The 19,758-nt window shown below is 41.2% G+C and overlaps 2 long non-coding RNA genes and 1 pseudogene across 2 annotated transcripts; 1 reads left to right on the plus strand and 2 right to left on the minus strand.

Annotated features, from left to right (window-relative positions):
- Positions 1–3,919, minus strand: LOC123726103 (uncharacterized). The gene is made up of 2 exons (XR_006758398.1): positions 1,010–3,919; positions 1–898 (listed from the first exon to the last, which is right to left on the minus strand). It is a non-coding gene; the product is annotated as an uncharacterized lncRNA (long non-coding RNA).
- Positions 3,920–8,870: 4,951 nt separating this feature from the next.
- Positions 8,871–13,622, plus strand: LOC106567751 (dentin sialophosphoprotein-like; annotated as a pseudogene).
- A 587-nt stretch (positions 13,623–14,209) lies between these two features.
- Positions 14,210–16,975, minus strand: LOC106567752 (uncharacterized). The gene is made up of 2 exons (XR_001320148.2): positions 15,219–16,975; positions 14,210–15,107 (listed from the first exon to the last, which is right to left on the minus strand). It is a non-coding gene; the product is annotated as an uncharacterized lncRNA (long non-coding RNA).
- Positions 16,976–19,758: the final 2,783 nt, after the last annotated feature.

Genomic DNA, 19,758 nt, shown 5'->3' on the forward strand with positions numbered 1-19,758 from the left:
TATTTTTCTATCTCTTTATTGAGTACACAAGTTCACAACAAATATCAATCAAATGTATGTTAGTAAGCCCTTTTTAAATCAGCAGTTGTCGCAATGTACTTTACAGATAACCAGCCTAAAACTCCAAAGAGCAAGTCACTACATACTGTATGTAAAGAGACATACTGGAGCATAACACAACAATATCAATAAATCAATCAAACATTCACAGATGTTTCTATCACACCCAGCAGATTATGATCACCTAGTTCACAGACATTCAAACACCCGTAACTACCACCATATGTTGAACTAGTAAAGATTACAGGGCTTCTGATAGGGTTATTATGAAGCTATGGATAACATTACCTAGAAATGCTGCTGCATAAAAAATATAAAAAGATCCAAGATATTTCATACAATGCAGGTACTGTAAACAGTCCATACAAAAATGATGACGTAAAAAAAAGCAATGATTTATAAACTCTGGAATAATTATAATTAAGTATTCTCATGAATACTCTCATTATTAGTTGTCTCCTCTAGTTGCTGGAGCGGGAGTTGTAATGTCCTCAGTGACACGTGCAGTAACATTCCCTGGTGACGGTGTCGTTTCACTGACAATTGGCCCATTCGTGGACATTTCTGTCACTGGTGGAATAGTTGACATGGCAGCAGTGGGAGGGTTCACTGTGGTTGGAGCAGTTGGTCCTCGTGTCATTCTTGATTCATCAGATTCTGAGGACTCGTGGATTCGTGGAATATTGTGGTGTCCAGGCCTGTTGAACTGTGGAATATTGTGGTGTCCAGGCCTGTTGAACTGTGGAACATTGTGGTGTCCAGGCCTGTTGAACTGTGGTCCATTGTGATGTCCAAGTCTGTTGAACTGTGGACCATTGTGATGTCCAAGTCTGTTGAACTGTGGAGTGAACAAAGCACATCAGCACCTGAAAATACTGTAACGATAGCCACTACTGCTACTAATTATGGCAAAAGATATATAAGATAAATAAAATGTTCATCCACTTACTGGTTTTGCAATTGCTTTTGAGATAAAGACAATAAGAAGTGCAGGCCTCAGTAGCTCCATCTCTTTTTTATTTCTGATGGAAAAAATAAACCAAATCGTAGATTTTTCTCTGATTACAGCTCCTGTCCCGTCTAAGCCTACTGTGGAGGAGACCATAGACAGACATCCAGGGCTGGTGCTAATATAGCCAGTGCCAATAAATAAACCAAGGGCTAGGCAGTTATCTAATCCTAGGAATGTTGCAGGAGGATTACTGGGCCTGATGGGATAGGCTTTCTGACTGTGTGTAACACGCGTCTGTCATTTCATCACTGAAAATATTCCTCTCTGAGAAAAACTTAAATAATTCCAGTGTAAGAAAATAATAAATCATCTAGGCACCCCCACTATGTTGAAGAGATCCAGCGTATTGAAACAAAAACTGAAAAAGGAAAAAGCTGCTACATGTCTGTCACTAGCAGGAAATAATCTTTGCTAAAACAATACTAATATCCAGGGTGATTTTATTTAACCTTGTTTCAACTATTTGTTTAGTCACGTTCCAGTCTGCAGATTCCAGTCTGCAGATTCTGAACTAGCTCAAACTAGTGCAGATAATTATTTAAACCACAAGATTAAGCAACCATTAGCCAACATAATGGAATATAAGTGTAGACATGCCTTGTCATTTCATGTCAACTATCATTTCCTGTCAACTATAATTAAATGAAACTGTTGCGTGATAGAGACTGATGACTAATGGTCAAATAAGTACACTCATAGTTTCTGGAAGAAAAACAAATCCTGAAAATGGCAACATGATCATAATTTGTAGTGCAGCCAAAGAAGGAAGTTAGGTAGCTATCCTGTATCTTTGAATTCACTACTAGTTAAAACCTCACTCATGTCATTTTGAATCATGGATGGTTGAGCAATTAGATTTTGAAAGATTAAACTTGTTAGACAATCTTGCCCAGCCTGACTGTTGCATCCAATGTGATACTCAGTATAGTAATGTAGTAAACACACCACAATATTCTCCTCTATTTTGTTGTCCCCCACGATGAAATCGGAGAGGGGACTGTGGATCTGTCTCCATCTGTTCGTTCCTACATTAAAGCCAAATTAAAGCCAATTTAAGCTTGATCTGAAAATGTGGTCGGTGGCTCCATAGGGAGGATGTGACATAATTGCGGAGCATCCAGAGGAATGCATCGCCGTGCACCTCCCAAATGTAGTAACAATGCTTCATATAGTTCCGCATTGGCATGATTGGTTGACTGTAGGTGGGGGCAGGAGGTCCTGTAAAACACACAAACTCACTTCCTTGACAACGTCCTTCAACGCTCTGCTTAACAGCTCTACGCTGCTCCATAAAGCACAAGAAGCATGAATGCCCTGACTTCTGCAAAGGCCATATCACCGTAAATGCTGCACAGCCAATGTACACGTCAGACTGACCATGCAGAGCCTTTAGTCACACACATATCTCAGACAGCACTACCCCGATTTTGAGGAAACTTGGGTGAATGATGCGTCTTGCCATAGCAATCATGCCTTTACAAAATTACACATATTGGCCCAAGGGGGCTGCTGCATCGAGGGGAACGACATGTTTACTGTTGTCTTGTTTTATTTGGTCTGTGGGTTGAAATCTGGAGTACATCTAATCAAGAATGAAATCAGAACAAACAACTACATGTTCTGTCTTCCCTGTGGCTCAGTTGGTAGAGCATGGTGCTTGCAACGCCAGGGTTGTGGGTTTGATTCCCACGGGGGGCCAGTATGGGGAAAAAAAAGAAGGAAAAAAATTATGAAATATATGCATTCACTACTGTAAGTCGCTCTGGATAAGAGTGTCTGCTAAATGACTAAAATGTAATCTTCAAATCAACTTTTCTTTGTCACATGTTTCATAAACAGCAGGTGTAGACTAAGAGTGAAACGCTAACTTCGGGCTCCAGAGTGGCGCAGCGGTCTAAGACACTGCATTTCAGTGCTTGAGGTGTCACTACAGACACCCTGGTTTGATTCCAGGCTGTATCACAACCGGCCGTGATTGGTAGTCCCATAGGGCGGTGCACAATTGTCCCAGTGTTGTCTGGGTTTGGCCAGTGTAGGCCGTCATTGCAAATAAGAATTTGTTCCTAACTGACTTGCCTAGTTAAGTAAAATTAAATCAAAACCAGGACATTTCTAAGTGACCCCAAACTTTTGAACGGTAGTATAGTTCTGATCATTATGGTGAAATTAGATTGATGTTACGTCATTGTATTTAAGTTGAAGTTTTACCCTAATTTCAGTGTTTACAACGCTGGTGGAAATGAGATGGAAACAGTACTGGTTGATGATTTTTTGCAAATCCAAATGCGTTTTCCTCCTAGATTCCACTTCACAATAGGTTGACAAAAATGATGTCGAAACAACGATTCAACCAGTGCGTGCCCAGTGGGAGCTCTTAGACCAACATTTATTTTTCATCATTTTTACAATTTCCCAGTTTTATTCCAACCTCAATGTGGAAATGTATATCAAACACAGGAAAAACATGTCATGACTGCGCTGGGCCTTTAAAGGGTGAACGGTAAAATATCTAACTAATCTAATGAAGAACCACGGTTGGTTGAGCAATTTCATTTTGTCAGACAAATTGACTACGTTCACTCCTTCCCAATCTGACTTGAATCCAGGGTGGTTCACAGTATGGTATTTTGATAAGCCTCAGGTAAACAAACAGTGTAATATTGATGCTCAGTGACTAGACGCTCTTGTTACACACGATGAAACATAGAGATAAACAGTGTATGCATAACAAAATCATACACTGAAATGAGGCAGATAGATTTGAATTTCATACATATTTTATTTCACTGATTACTCTTCTTCTATATATTTGGGGAATACAAAACTCAGAGATTCAGAGTTATTGCCTTGGGGCCTTACAACAGAACAAAAAGAGTTGAGAATTCTAGAGGTCAGCACTACAGAGTGAACACTAAGACTGATTGTGTTCAGGCCGTATGGGTTAGCGCCTAATGGGTGACGTTTTACATGCTCCTAACCAACTGTGCTAATTTTTTTCACGTTGTTTGTAACTTATTTTGTACATAATGTTGCTGCTACTGTCTCTTATGACCGAAAATAACTTTTAGGCATCAGAACAGCGATTACTCACCTCGAAGTGGAACAATAATTTTTCTTTAACTAGAGTGACGCGAAGGATATACTGCTTTCTCGGGAACGGGATCAAATCACTGTCATTTGTGTGAAGAAAAGACAAATGGAGCGAGGTCGGGCTGCCTTCTGAGAATTCGTAGGCGAGTGAGTAAACTCCCACTGCCATCCGTTCTATTGGCCAACATGCAATCATTGAAAAATAAAATGGATGACCTACGATCAAGATTATACTACCAATGGGACATTAAAAACGATCTTATGTTTCACCGGGTCGTGGCTGAACAACGACACGGATAATATAGAGCTAGGATTTTCCATGCATCAGCAGGACAGAGAAGCTACGTCTGGTAAGACGAGGAGCAGGGGTGTTAGACAGCTGGTGAACGATGTCTAATATTAAAGAAGTCTCGAGGTATTGCTCGCCTAAGGTGGAGAACATTAGATAAGCTGTAGACCACACTATCTACCAAGAGAGATCTCATCTATACTATTCGTAGACATCTATTTACCACAACAAAGGCCATAAATCAAATCAAAGTTTATTTGTCATATGCGCCGAATACAACAGGTGTACAGTGAAATGCGTACTTACAAGCCCCTAACCAACAGTGCTATTTTTAAGTAAAAAAATAGGTATTAGATAAACAATTTATTTCACCTTTATTTAACCAGGTAGGCAAGTTGAGAACAAGTTCTCATTTACAATTGCGACCTGGCCAAGATAAAGCAAAGCAGTTCGACATATAAAACAACAGAGTTACACATGGAGTAAAACAAACATACAGTAGAAAAATAAGTCTATATACAATGTGAGCAAATGAGGTGAGATAAGGGAGGGAAAGGCAAAAAAAGGCCATGGTGGCAAAGTAAATACAATAAAGCAAGTAAAACACTGGAATGGTAGATTTGTAGTGGAAGAACGTGCAGAGTAGAAATAATGGGGTGCAAAGGAGCAAAATAAATAAATAAATAAATAAATACAGTAGGGGAAGAGGTAGTTGTTTGGGCTAAATTATAGATGGGCTATGTACAGGTGCAGTGATCTGTGAGCTGCTCTGACAGCTGGTGCTTAAAGCTAGTGAGGGAGATAAGTGTTTCCAGTTTCAGAGATTTTTGTAGTTCGTTCCAGTCATTGGCAGCGGAGAACTGTAAGGAGAGACGGCCAAAGGAGGAATTGGCTTTGGGGGTGACCAGAGAGATATATCTGCTGGAGCGCGTGCTACAGGTGGGTGCTGCTATAGTGACCAGTGAGCTGAGATAAGGGGGGACTTTACCTAGCAGGGTCTTGTAGATGACCTGGAGCCAGTGGGTTTGGCGACGAGTATGAAGCGAGGGCCAGCCAACGAGAGCGTACAGGTCGCAGTGGTGGGTAGTATATGGGGCTTTGGTGACAAAACGGATGGCACTGTGATAGACTGCATCCAGTTTATTGAGTAGGGTATTGGAGGCTATTTTGTAAATGACATCACCGAAGTCGAGGATCGGTAGGATGGTCAGTTTTACGAGGGTATGTTTGGCAGCATGAGTGAAGGAGGCTTTGTTGTGAAATAGGAAGCCAATTCTAGATTTAACTTTAGATTGGAGATGTTTGATGTGAGTCTGGAAGGAGAGCTTACAGTCTAACCAGACACCTAGGTATTTGTAGTTGTCCACATATTCTAAGTAAGAACCGTCCAGAGTAGTGATGCTGGACGGGCGGGCAGGTGCGGGCAGCGAGCGGTTGAAGAGCATGCATTTAGTTTTACTTGTATTTAAGAGCAGTTGGAGGCCACGGAAGGAGAGTTGTATGGCATTGAAGCTCATCTGAAGGGTTGTTAACACGGTGTCCAAAGAAGGGCCAGAAATATACAGAATGGTGTCGTCTGCGTAGAGGTGGATCAGAGACTCACCTGCAGCAAGAGCGACATCATTGATGTATACATATTATGTTGCAGTTCTAACATTTGAATATCATTATTTGTGGTGGCGGTTAGAATCACTTCATTTGAATATCATTATTTGTGGTGGCGGTTGGAATGACTTCATTTGAATATCATTATTTGTTGATACCAATGTTAAAGTACGCACTAGAGCAGGGATGGGCAACTGGTGGTCTGCCCCCATTTGTAAGCCCGCGGACCAATTTGACCCCAAAAATATATATATTTTTTTTTGTGGGGGGGGACTCACTAAGAGAATACACAAGGTGCAATTTCAAAATGCAGTCAATTAGTCGAATTACTGACGGTGATCATCAGTTATCACATAAAAACTGCAAAAATTTGCCTCCACCCTATGGCAAAATATGTAGAATTGCAGGAATTGAGTTATAAAATTGTTAAATCTTCTCTCCGCTCCATGGAATGTGTAGAATTGCAGCAAACTTACTTTAAAATGGCAACATTTTCTCTACACCTCATGAAAAAATGTGGAGAATGGCAGGAAATGAACTTTAAAACTGAAATGTTTTCTCTTCGCTGTCATGAGGGGTTGCTAAAATGTTTTGCTCGCAAAACATTATGATGAGTTCCGTTTTTTGTGGCTCTCACCACATCAAAGTTGCACATCCCTGCATTAGAGCCTCAAGGTACTGTAGGTGTTGACGTAATGATTGGTTCAGGCAGAAAGGGAAGAAAGTCTGTAATCTTGTGGTGCTATAGGGGTGTTAGAGGTGTCTTGATGTTCAGTTTCTGGTGAACCACTGGTTGATTTGATATCAGACACACGTAAAAACATCTCAATAAGAATTCCAGACACAACCTGAAGAAGATTGAACTGTTGTGACATGAACACAAACGAGGTGAAAAACGTAACAAATGCAGCATGTCTCGACTTGATGCATCCACTCTCAAGAATTCCAGACATCTGTCTGGGAGTTTCACTGTACATGTCTGGTGTTGTGCCTTGTCTTCCTGTTTAAAAAAATGTTCCTCCACTTAGTGAGAGATGAATACACCCTGAACCATTCCACTGAACATGCGAAGCCACTGGAGGCTATTTTATTATGATATACAGTAAGAAATCAAGCTGTAGTGGATTACATGTTAAGTACTATAGCAGACTCAACATGTAGCAATGCATACTCCAGTGAATATGTCAGACACCTGTCAAACATTAATATAGACATCCAGACAAGTTAAATGCAGGGTTAGGATAGATAGTTTGACAAAGAAACTAATCAGGGATGCTACCTTAATTTCATACCTACTACTTTAATGGGTTGTTTATTTCACTGCTCTCCAACTTTTAGGAGAAGTATGTTCTAGAATTCAGAGAATACATAGGTGTCTGGAAGTTCTCCTCCTCCGAAAAATGATTACTCCATCTCCTTGTACTCTCCATACAATATACAGTGCCTTCAGAAAGTATTCTTACCCCTTGACTTATTACATTTTTTGTTACAGCCTGAATTCAAAATTGATTAAATTATATATTTTTTCTCTCACCAATCTACACACAATACCCAAATAATGACAAAGTGAAAACATGTTTTTCTACATTTAAGCTAATTTATTGAAAATTAAATACAGAAATATCTAATTTACATAAGTATTCACACCCCTGAGTCAATACTTTGTAGAAGCACCTTAGGCGATTACAGCTTGGAGTCATCTTGGGTATGTCTGTATCAGCTTTGCACATCTGGATTTGGGGATTTTCTTCCATACTCTGTGCAGATTTTCTTAAGCTCTGTTAAGTTAGATGGTGAGTGGCGGTGAACCGAAATCTTCCACAGATTTTCAGTGGGATTCAAGTCTGGGCTTTGGCTGGGCCACTCAAGGCTGTCCCACTCACATTCTTGTTCTGAAGCCATTCCAGCATTGCTTTAGCTGTATGCTTGGGGTCAATGTCCTGTAATAACGTAAATCTTCACCCCAAGTCTAAGGTTGTTTACATTCTGAAGCAGGTTCTCATTAAGGACATGTCTGTATTTAGCTCAATTCATTGTTCCCTCTATCCTTACCAGTCAATCAAGTAGTAAAATCTCTACCTGATTATTATTGAAAAGCCTGTGTAGTAAAGCTGGAGTGTTTTGACTACTTATTTGCTACCAACATCAAGTACTGAAGTAAAAATCTCTACCTGATTATTACTGGAAACCCTACTGTTTTCTTACCTAACACTACAAAACCCTACTTGTGTATCTTGAGTAGTGCATAAACTACACATTCACTGCACAATTCCTACATGCCTCTAGATTGTCACTACTGTACAAACAGGTTTTGTGTAGTAATTCAGTAGTACTTTTCACGAGGACACTGCAATAACAACAGCTAATGGGGATCCTAATAAAATAACAAATAAACACATTCATCTACTCTTTGACCTTGGCTGTTCTTTAACTTTGGCTTAGTGATTATGTAAGGAGGATTACCTTACAAACCAACAGTAATGTTTTGGTACTTCAATCATGGTTCATCTGCTACACAATTCTTCATCAGTAATAAAGCCAAAATGTCTTCATTTTGTGTTTTCTATCATAAATAAGTACTGTCATGTATCTCAATTTCAAAGGGCTTGTGTCCTTTCTAACAATACAGGATATGAGGGATTATTTTCTTCCTCTGTCTTGTCAATTGGTGAATGTTAGCATTGAGTGGCCACACCAACCACAGGAAGAGTGGGAGAGGAGAGGTGGGCCAGAAGTGGTAAACATCACAAGACACATCTAGCCCTGCTGCTATTGGCTGGAGCTGGAGGCAGCCGGGTTTATAAGCCAACCAGCAGCCTCCCTTCAGCAGCATCCATTCACATCCAAACTGAACTGTGGTGTTCCTCCTTTGGCATCCAAGAGAATACTGAGCAGCTCTCCTCTCATCCTCCTGATTAACTACTCGAGAGCAATCCTGTGGATTCTCTGAAGAACAAGTCGAGGTAAATAATGGCTTTCACTTGTATAGATGTTGGTGCTTCGTTTCTATAATCCTCTCCTGTAAAAGCTCAAAGAAAATTGTGGCGAATTGTTTTATATTTTGTGCAACTCAAATATCAATTATTTTCACAATTTTAAGAAATCTGGGAGACACTCTTCTGCACTTATAATCTATCATTCTGCAGTCAATGTGTCAATGTGTTGGACTTTTTTTATGTACAACAGAATACACGCAGTATTCTGGTTAGTAATAATAATGAAAAAGAAAATAGAGCTCAGTAGCCTGGTGTAACAATTAGTTTGTGTTATTACACATTCTCTCTATACACCAGATATGTATATGCCCTTGAACCTGATAGAGTGAAATAAATCATAAACTAGGTTTTATAGTGTTGGAGTGATGAATGTGAGCGTGACAGCAGGAAGAGGAAGCTGTGGCCTCAGCTCACAAATCCACAGCTAATTTGTTCTCAGCTAACTGACTCGTACAGTCTGTTCCAAGACTAAGCCACAGCATTTAAAGGGCTGCTGTGAGGAGAAATAATAATAACAGCAAAACTGACAGGCTGGATTAGTTACTTCTGAAGTCAGATCTCATCTACACACAACATCCCACGTTGTTTCTCTCGCCTCCGTCTGTCGACACAACAGATTTCTGTTCTAGAACCCAAGGATCTAATGAAAAAAGTAGAGTTGGCTTTCAAAATAAAGCTGAGGGACGTTCATCATGTTCCCTGCCTCCCTGGACCAACTGTGGTCTTCCAAACTTCCACTTTTAACTTGGGGAATTATACACTATGCAGAGATCATTATAGGTATAGCTAAAAGACTGCCTGCTCAGAGTTATACTTGATGTAATGTTGTTCTAGCTGAGAGTAGTTGAGCTGGAAAACAAGGGAGACGTTCATGCATGGGGTTAGGCATTAAAAAAAATTGAATCAAGTTAAATGTTATTTGTCACTTGAGGCGAATAAAACAGGTGTAGACCTTACAGCGAAATGCTTACTTACAAGCCCAACAATGCTTTAAGAAAAAAATTAATAAGTGTTAAGTAAAAAATAGAAAATAAAAGTAACAAATAATTAAACAGCTGCAGTAAAATAACAAGCAAGGCTATATACAGGGGGTACCGGTACAGAGTCAATGTGCGGGGGCACCGGTTAGTCGAGGTAATTTAGGTAATATGTACATGTAGGTAGAGTTAAAGTGACTATGCATAGATTATAAACAGAGAGTAGCAACAGTGTATAAGAGGGGTCTGGGTGGGCCTTTGATTAGCTGTTCAGGAGTCTTATGTTTTGGGGGTAGAAGCAGTTAAGAAGCCTTTTGGACCTCGACTTGGCACTCCGGTACAGTTTGCCGTGTGGTAGCAGAGAGAACAGTCTATGACTAGGGTGTCTGGAATATTTGACAATTTTCAGGACCTTCCTCTGACACCGCCAAACATAGAGGTCCTGGATGGCAGGAAGCTTGGCCCCAGTGATGTACTGGCCGTATGCACTACCCTCTGTTGTGCCTTGCAGTCAGAGGCCGAGCAGTTGCCATACCAGGCAGTGATGCAACCAGTCAGGATGCTCTCGATGGTGCAACTGTAGAACCTTTTGAGGATCTGAGGACCTATGCCAAATCTTTTGTCTTCTGAGGGGGAAAAGGTTTTGTCGTGCCCTCTTCACGACTGTCTTAGTGTGTTTGGACCATCATAGTTTGTTGGTGATGTGGACACCAAGGAACTTGAAGCTCTCAACCTGTTCCACTACAGCCCCGTCAATGAGAATGAGGGTGTTCTCGGTCCTCCTTTTCTTGTAGTCCACAATCATCTCCTTTGTCTTGATCACATTGAGGGAGAGGTTGTTGTCCTGGCACCACACTGCCAGGTCTTTGACCTCCTCCCTATAGGCTGTCTCATTGTAGCTAGGCTGGATGTCATTAGTTGGGATGGAAGCCCATTTTGTCTGCCAACGGTTAGGGACTTTAAAAGGAGTGCACTTCCACCAGAGTCCTTCCACTTAGCTATGGCGGAGACTCATAAGGGCCCATGGTTGGTATTCTCCCTGTATAGTAATCAAGGCTTTTAGGGTTTAAACATTACAAGGCAGGACTTCACAGGCACGTTTCATGTAAAATCAGTCTAATTGCCTCCCATTCAGGCATTTCTGCTGTAATTTCTGCTTTTATTAGGATACCCACTACCCGACGCCAATGGCGACGGCTAGTCTTCCTGGGGTCCGACACATAACGAAAAAGACATTACAGACAAAAAGACTTTACAAATTGAAAAAATAATGTATCACATTTTCACATTTAAGAAGGTGTTAAATGTAGCCTACACAGTAGCCTACACAACAGAGTTTGTATTTTCAGTTCTCATCATTTTGGTGGCTTTCATGATTCTTTCTTTTTTCATGATTATTATTTTTTTAGATACACCTTGTGACAATGAAGGCTGCAATTGTTTTCGTCCTGCTCTTTGCAACGGTCCTCGGTCGCCCGGCGATACGCTCGCTCAGCTACAGTCCAGAGAGCTCAGAAGAACTGGTGAGTGTTCCTTTTATATGAGAACATACAGTATATATTGAAAAGACAGTCTGACAGAGAGACAGATGTGTACATTGGTATCAACTTAAATTCCTGTTCATGTTGTCAGGTGAAACCAGCTCCAGTGCTTGGGATAGCCCCAGCAGAACTTACTGAGGTGGCCCCTGTACAGGTAAGAGCCTCTTTCAGCAAACATTCCTTTATAGTCTGTAGGTGTGTTGGCATTGACATTTATTAATTTGCCCTGTAGGGAAAACTGCATTAATATGTCCGTTTTTATTGGACTATTTTTATTAAGAATGTAGATACCCCTACAACATCAGACGAGAGCTCCGACGAAGATGAAACAGAGGTAAAACATAATTATGTTGTAGCATAAGTAAACATAAGATGCTGAATCAATCTTACACCTGATAGAGACAACCATATCTGTGCTTTTGATGGATGTTACTTGATACATTGATTGATCCTGTTTTTCTATTCTCCAGGGAGCTGATCCTACTTCAGACCCAACATCGGACAGCACAGCATCAACAGACAGCGCAGACAGTGCAGACAGCAATGAAAGCAAGGACAGCGCAGACAGTGCAGACAGCGATGTGAGTAATGCACTATGTATAAAACTACTGACAGCTTATATGTAGGATATATTGAGTCACTTTTTATTTATAGATGCATATGTAGTTATGGCCCCAGTAAGTCTACAGGGCCACACTGAGACTATAGCCACACTGAGACTATAGCTTGTAGTTCAATGAAGACATCTAGCTAATGTTGACAGACGGGAGCGTTTCACCAAGCTCTTATTTGAACTTTATATCTTATAAGAGGTTATGTAAAACTAAAGGTGTTGTTGTGATGTGGTGTGTTTTCAGGACACAGACGAGTCCAGTGAGTCAGAGGAGGCAGACACCACCGCTGCCCCTCTGACAGCTGAGCCCACCGTAGAGCCCACAATGGCTACCACTGAGGCCCCCATTTATGACGACGGACGTGGAGACAGCATGGGTTACCCCAGCGACCACAAGAAGTCTATCATCTACGTAGATACTAACAACATCGAGAAGGGACCCTCCCCTTACAAATCCTATGGAAAGATGGATGAGGGCATGTATGCTGGCAAAAGGTGTCTGTCTACGACACCGGGCTCGGAAACGAGATTGAGAAGACGATGACAGTGTTCAAGGTACATTTGTTTCTCCTCTGTTTTAGAATTCTCCATTTCAAACTCATAGGCATTATTTCCTTTCATTTAGTTTTGGAAGTTGAGCTAAACATCCTTCCACCGCCTCTCTCTCTCCCCCTCCAGGCCCTGCAGGTGCATGATTTGACGGAGGAGGACACCAGCACCCTCGACGTGGAGAGCCAGGTTCTGGACGCCTCCAGCGGGAAAGCCGAGGAGCCCAGCCTGCGCCAGGCACATGTCGGCGTAGCCAGCCAGGACAGGACCCCCTCTGAGAGCCCCGAGAGCCAGAAGGCCAAGAGCCTGGAGAGTGATGCCACCAGTGAGCGCACCAGTAGCGCTAGCAGCGATGGTACTAGCGAGAGCACCAGCACCAGCGCCAGTAATGAGACTGACAGCAGCAACAGTAGTGAGGAGGCTACAGCCAGGCCCGGGGCAGCAGACAGCGACTCAGCAGAGAGCAACGAGAGCCATGACAGTGACAGCGACTCGGCTGAGGAGGCGGCCACAGTGGCTACCATCACAACCGATGCTCCCGTCGTCATCACTGCCAAGTAAAGGCCTGTCTCTCTCATCCTGCTGCTGTCGACAGTGAAGAATGCTACCAGCACCTGGAAGGTGCTCTATGACCCTGCCTTAGGAGGAGAGGTCAGAACGGAGAGAATAACGGAAGACACATAAGCACAATACAGGGCCCTTAGGGTCTGATACAGTACAACAATAATACATGATAAGATTCATACTAGCCATCTCATCATGACATATAGAACAGTCAATTTTGTTCAATTGCACAATTATTTACACTACATATTGTTTGTCCCATTTTTACTGTAATAATGTATAACGTTGTATCATTCCTAAATACATGCATTCTTTTTTTCATAGAACTCATAGTGGGTGTGTTATTTCACATGTGTATACATTGTTGTGTCTGCTGAGCCATTGAGCTCTGTGCATAGTATGTAGAGACTCCAGGGGGATTCACAGTGGTGTTCACCAGAGAAACCACAATCCATCATTCAGCGTCATTATGAGCTAAAATATGAACAAAGGCCCTGTCACAGTAAACATGCTGGATGTAAAATAGAACTGGAAAAAATTACATTTTGAGTCTTCAAATTAAGTTGTTCATAGGTTGTTTTTCTCAACGTAACATTCCTTACTCTATTGTCTGATGAGGTGTTGTCTCGGTCAGGAGGAAGCTGGAGTTCACACATAACTCAAGCTGTGCCATGATCCCTTGGTGGTGTAGTGCAACAAATAGCCACAAGACAGCGCTGTAGGAATGGATAAAATCACTGTCAAAATCCCACTGTTAATCACACACTCCATCTCACTGAACACTCACTCTTTTCCAAGCATGGAGTACACTAATACACTAATCATCTATTATGACTGATCATACCAAGAACTAAAACTTGATAACAGTAATCAAAAATATAATCAATTAAGAGACATCTTTTCTCTTTTTAAGTATTTTTCTATCTCTTTATTGAGTACACAAGTTCACAACAAATATCAATCAAATGTATGTTAGTAAGCCCTTTTTAAATCAGCAGTTGTCGCAATGTACTTTACAGATAACCAGCCTAAAACTCCAAAGAGCAAGTCACTACATACTGTATGTAAAGAGACATACTGGAGCATAACACAACAATATCAATAAATCAATCAAACATTCACAGATGTTTCTATCACACCCAGCAGATTATGATCACCTAGTTCACAGACATTCAAACACCCGTAACTACCACCATATGTTGAACTAGTAAAGATTACAGGGCTTCTGATAGGGTTATTATGAAGCTATGGATAACATTACCTAGAAATGCTGCTGCATAAAAAATATAAAAAGATCCAAGATATTTCATACAATGCAGGTACTGTAAACAGTCCATACAAAAAATGATGACGTAAAAAAAGCAATGATTTATAAACTCTGGAATAATTATAATTAAGTATTCTCATGAATACTCTCATTATTAGTTGTCTCCTCTAGTTGCTGGAGCGGGAGTTGTAATGTCCTCAGTGACACGTGCAGTAACATTCCCTGGTGACGGTGTCGTTTCACTGACAATTGGCCCATTCGTGGACATTTCTGTCACTGGTGGAATAGTTGACATGGCAGCAGTGGGAGGGTTCACTGTGGTTGGAGCAGTTGGTCCTCGTGTCATTCTTGATTCATCAGATTCTGAGGACTCGTGGATTCGTGGAATATTGTGGTGTCCAGGCCTGTTGAACTGTGGAATATTGTGGTGTCCAGGCCTGTTGAACTGTGGAACATTGTGGTGTCCAGGCCTGTTGAACTGTGGTCCATTGTGATGTCCAAGTCTGTTGAACTGTGGACCATTGTGATGTCCAAGTCTGTTGAACTGTGGAGTGAACAAAGCACATCAGCACCTGAAAATACTGTAACGATAGCCACTACTGCTACTAATTATGGCAAAAGATATATAAGATAAATAAAATGTTCATCCACTTACTGGTTTTGCAATTGCTTTTGAGATAAAGACAATAAGAAGTGCAGGCCTCAGTAGCTCCATCTCTTTTTTATTTCTGATGGAAAAAATAAACCAAATCGTAGATTTTTCTCTGATTACAGCTCCTGTCCCGTCTAAGCCTACTGTGGAGGAGACCATAGACAGACATCCAGGGCTGGTGCTAATATAGCCAGTGCCAATAAATAAACCAAGGGCTAGGCAGTTATCTAATCCTAGGAATGTTGCAGGAGGATTACTGGGCCTGATGGGATAGGCTTTCTGACTGTGTGTAACACGCGTCTGTCATTTCATCACTGAAAATATTCCTCTCTGAGAAAAACTTAAATAATTCCAGTGTAAGAAAATAATAAATCATCTAGGCACCCCCACTATGTTGAAGAGATCCAGCGTATTGAAACAAAAACTGAAAAAGGAAAAAGCTGCTACATGTCTGTCACTAGCAGGAAATAATCTTTGCTAAAACAATACTAATATCCAGGGTGATTTTATTTAACCTTGTTTCAACTATTTGTTTAGTCACGTTCCAGTCTGCAGATTCCAGTCTGCAGATTCTGAACTAGCTCAAACTAGTGCAGATAATTATTTAAACCACAAGATTAAGCAACCATTAGCCAACATAATGGAATATAAGTGTAGACATGCCTTGTCATTTCATGTCAACTATCATTTCCTGTCAACTATAATTAAATGAAACTGTTGCGTGATAGAGACTGATGACTAATGGTCAAATAAGTACACTCATAGTTTCTGGAAGAAAAACAAATCCTGAAAATGGCAACATGATCATAATTTGTAGTGCAGCCAAAGAAGGAAGTTAGGTAGCTATCCTGTATCTTTGAATTCACTACTAGTTAAAACCTCACTCATGTCATTTTGAATCATGGATGGTTGAGCAATTAGATTTTGAAAGATTAAACTTGTTAGACAATCTTGCCCAGCCTGACTGTTGCATCCAATGTGATACTCAGTATAGTAATGTAGTAAACACACCACAATATTCTCCTCTATTTTGTTGTCCCCCACGATGAAATCGGAGAGGGGACTGTGGATCTGTCTCCATCTGTTCGTTCCTACATTAAAGCCAAATTAAAGCCAATTTAAGCTTGATCTGAAAATGTGGTCGGTGGCTCCATAGGGAGGATGTGACATAATTGCGGAGCATCCAGAGGAATGCATCGCCGTGCACCTCCCAAATGTAGTAACAATGCTTCATATAGTTCCGCATTGGCATGATTGGTTGACTGTAGGTGGGGGCAGGAGGTCCTGTAAAACACACAAACTCACTTCCTTGACAACGTCCTTCAACGCTCTGCTTAACAGCTCTACGCTGCTCCATAAAGCACAAGAAGCATGAATGCCCTGACTTCTGCAAAGGCCATATCACCGTAAATGCTGCACAGCCAATGTACACGTCAGACTGACCATGCAGAGCCTTTAGTCACACACATATCTCAGACAGCACTACCCCGATTTTGAGGAAACTTGGGTGAATGATGCGTCTTGCCATAGCAATCATGCCTTTACAAAATTACACATATTGGCCCAAGGGGGCTGCTGCATCGAGGGGAACGACATGTTTACTGTTGTCTTGTTTTATTTGGTCTGTGGGTTGAAATCTGGAGTACATCTAATCAAGAATGAAATCAGAACAAACAACTACATGTTCTGTCTTCCCTGTGGCTCAGTTGGTAGAGCATGGTGCTTGCAACGCCAGGGTTGTGGGTTTGATTCCCACGGGGGGCCAGTATGGGGAAAAAAGAAGGAAAAAATTATGAAATATATGCATTCACTACTGTAAGTCGCTCTGGATAAGAGTGTCTGCTAAATGACTAAAATGTAATCTTCAAATCAACTTTTCTTTGTCACATGTTTCATAAACAGCAGGTGTAGACTAAGAGTGAAACGCTAACTTCGGGCTCAGAGTGGCGCAGCGGTCTAAGACACTGCATTTCAGTGCTTGAGGTGTCACTACAGACACCCTGGTTTGATTCCAGGCTGTATCACAACCGGCCGTGATTGGTAGTCCCATAGGGCGGTGCACAATTGTCCCAGTGTTGTCTGGGTTTGGCCAGTGTAGGCCGTCATTGCAAATAAGAATTTGTTCCTAACTGACTTGCCTAGTTAAGTAAAATTAAATCAAAACCAGGACATTTCTAAGTGACCCCAAACTTTTGAACGGTAGTATAGTTCTGATCATTATGGTGAAATTAGATTGATGTTACGTCATTGTATTTAAGTTGAAGTTTTACCCTAATTTCAGTGTTTACAACGCTGGTGGAAATGAGATGGAAACAGTACTGGTTGATGATTTTTTGCAAATCCAAATGCGTTTTCCTCCTAGATTCCACTTCACAATAGGTTGACAAAAATGATGTCGAAACAACGATTCAACCAGTGCGTGCCCAGTGGGAGCTCTTAGACCAACATTTATTTTTCATCATTTTTACAATTTCCCAGTTTTATTCCAACCTCAATGTGGAAATGTATATCAAACACAGGAAAAACATGTCATGACTGCGCTGGGCCTTTAAAGGGTGAACGGTAAAATATCTAACTAATCTAATGAAGAACCACGGTTGGTTGAGCAATTTCATTTTGTCAGACAAATTGACTACGTTCACTCCTTCCCAATCTGACTTGAATCCAGGGTGGTTCACAGTATGGTATTTTGATAAGCCTCAGGTAAACAAACAGTGTAATATTGATGCTCAGTGACTAGACGCTCTTGTTACACACGATGAAACATAGAGATAAACAGTGTATGCATAACAAAATCATACACTGAAATGAGGCAGATAGATTTGAATTTCATACATATTTTATTTCACTGATTACTCTTCTTCTATATATTTGGGGAATACAAAACTCAGAGATTCAGAGTTATTGCCTTGGGGGCCTTACAACAGAACAAAAGAGTTGAGAATTCTAGAGGTCAGCACTACAGAGTGAACACTAAGACTGATTGTGTTCAGGCCGTATGGGTTAGCGCCTAATGGGTGACGTTTTACATGCTCCTAACCAACTGTGCTAATTTTTTTCACGTTGTTTGTAACTTATTTTGTACATAATGTTGCTGCTACTGTCTCTTATGACCGAAAATAACTTTTAGGCATCAGAACAGCGATTACTCACCTCGAAGTGGAACAATAATTTTTCTTTAACTAGAGTGACGCGAAGGATATACTGCTTTCTCGGGAACGGGATCAAATCACTGTCATTTGTGTGAAGAAAAGACAAATGGAGCGAGGTCGGGCTGCCTTCTGAGAATTCGTAGGCGAGTGAGTAAACTCCCACTGCCATCCGTTCTATTGGCCAACATGCAATCATTGAAAAATAAAATGGATGACCTACGATCAAGATTATACTACCAATGGGACATTAAAAACGATCTTATGTTTCACCGGGTCGTGGCTGAACAACGACACGGATAATATAGAGCTAGGATTTTCCATGCATCAGCAGGACAGAGAAGCTACGTCTGGTAAGACGAGGAGCAGGGGTGTTAGACAGCTGGTGAACGATGTCTAATATTAAAGAAGTCTCGAGGTATTGCTCGCCTAAGGTGGAGAACATTAGATAAGCTGTAGACCACACTATCTACCAAGAGAGATCTCATCTATACTATTCGTAGACATCTATTTACCACAACAAAGGCCATAAATCAAATCAAAGTTTATTTGTCATATGCGCCGAATACAACAGGTGTACAGTGAAATGCGTACTTACAAGCCCCTAACCAACAGTGCTATTTTTAAGTAAAAAAAATAGGTATTAGATAAACAATTTATTTCACCTTTATTTAACCAGGTAGGCAAGTTGAGAACAAGTTCTCATTTACAATTGCGACCTGGCCAAGATAAAGCAAAGCAGTTCGACATATAAAACAACAGAGTTACACATGGAGTAAAACAAACATACAGTAGAAAAATAAGTCTATATACAATGTGAGCAAATGAGGTGAGATAAGGGAGGGAAAGGCAAAAAAGGCCATGGTGGCAAAGTAAATACAATAAAGCAAGTAAAACACTGGAATGGTAGATTTGTAGTGGAAGAACGTGCAGAGTAGAAATAATGGGGTGCAAAGGAGCAAAATAAATAAATAAATAAATAAATACAGTAGGGGAAGAGGTAGTTGTTTGGGCTAAATTATAGATGGGCTATGTACAGGTGCAGTGATCTGTGAGCTGCTCTGACAGCTGGTGCTTAAAGCTAGTGAGGGAGATAAGTGTTTCCAGTTTCAGAGATTTTTGTAGTTCGTTCCAGTCATTGGCAGCGGAGAACTGTAAGGAGAGACGGCCAAAGGAGGAATTGGCTTTGGGGGTGACCAGAGAGATATATCTGCTGGAGCGCGTGCTACAGGTGGGTGCTGCTATAGTGACCAGTGAGCTGAGATAAGGGGGACTTTACCTAGCAGGGTCTTGTAGATGACCTGGAGCCAGTGGGTTTGGCGACGAGTATGAAGCGAGGGCCAGCCAACGAGAGCGTACAGGTCGCAGTGGTGGGTAGTATATGGGGCTTTGGT

The sequence above is a fragment of the Salmo salar genome, chromosome ssa13, assembly GCF_905237065.1.
Source record: "Salmo salar chromosome ssa13, Ssal_v3.1, whole genome shotgun sequence".
Lineage (NCBI taxonomy): Eukaryota > Metazoa > Chordata > Actinopteri > Salmoniformes > Salmonidae > Salmo > Salmo salar.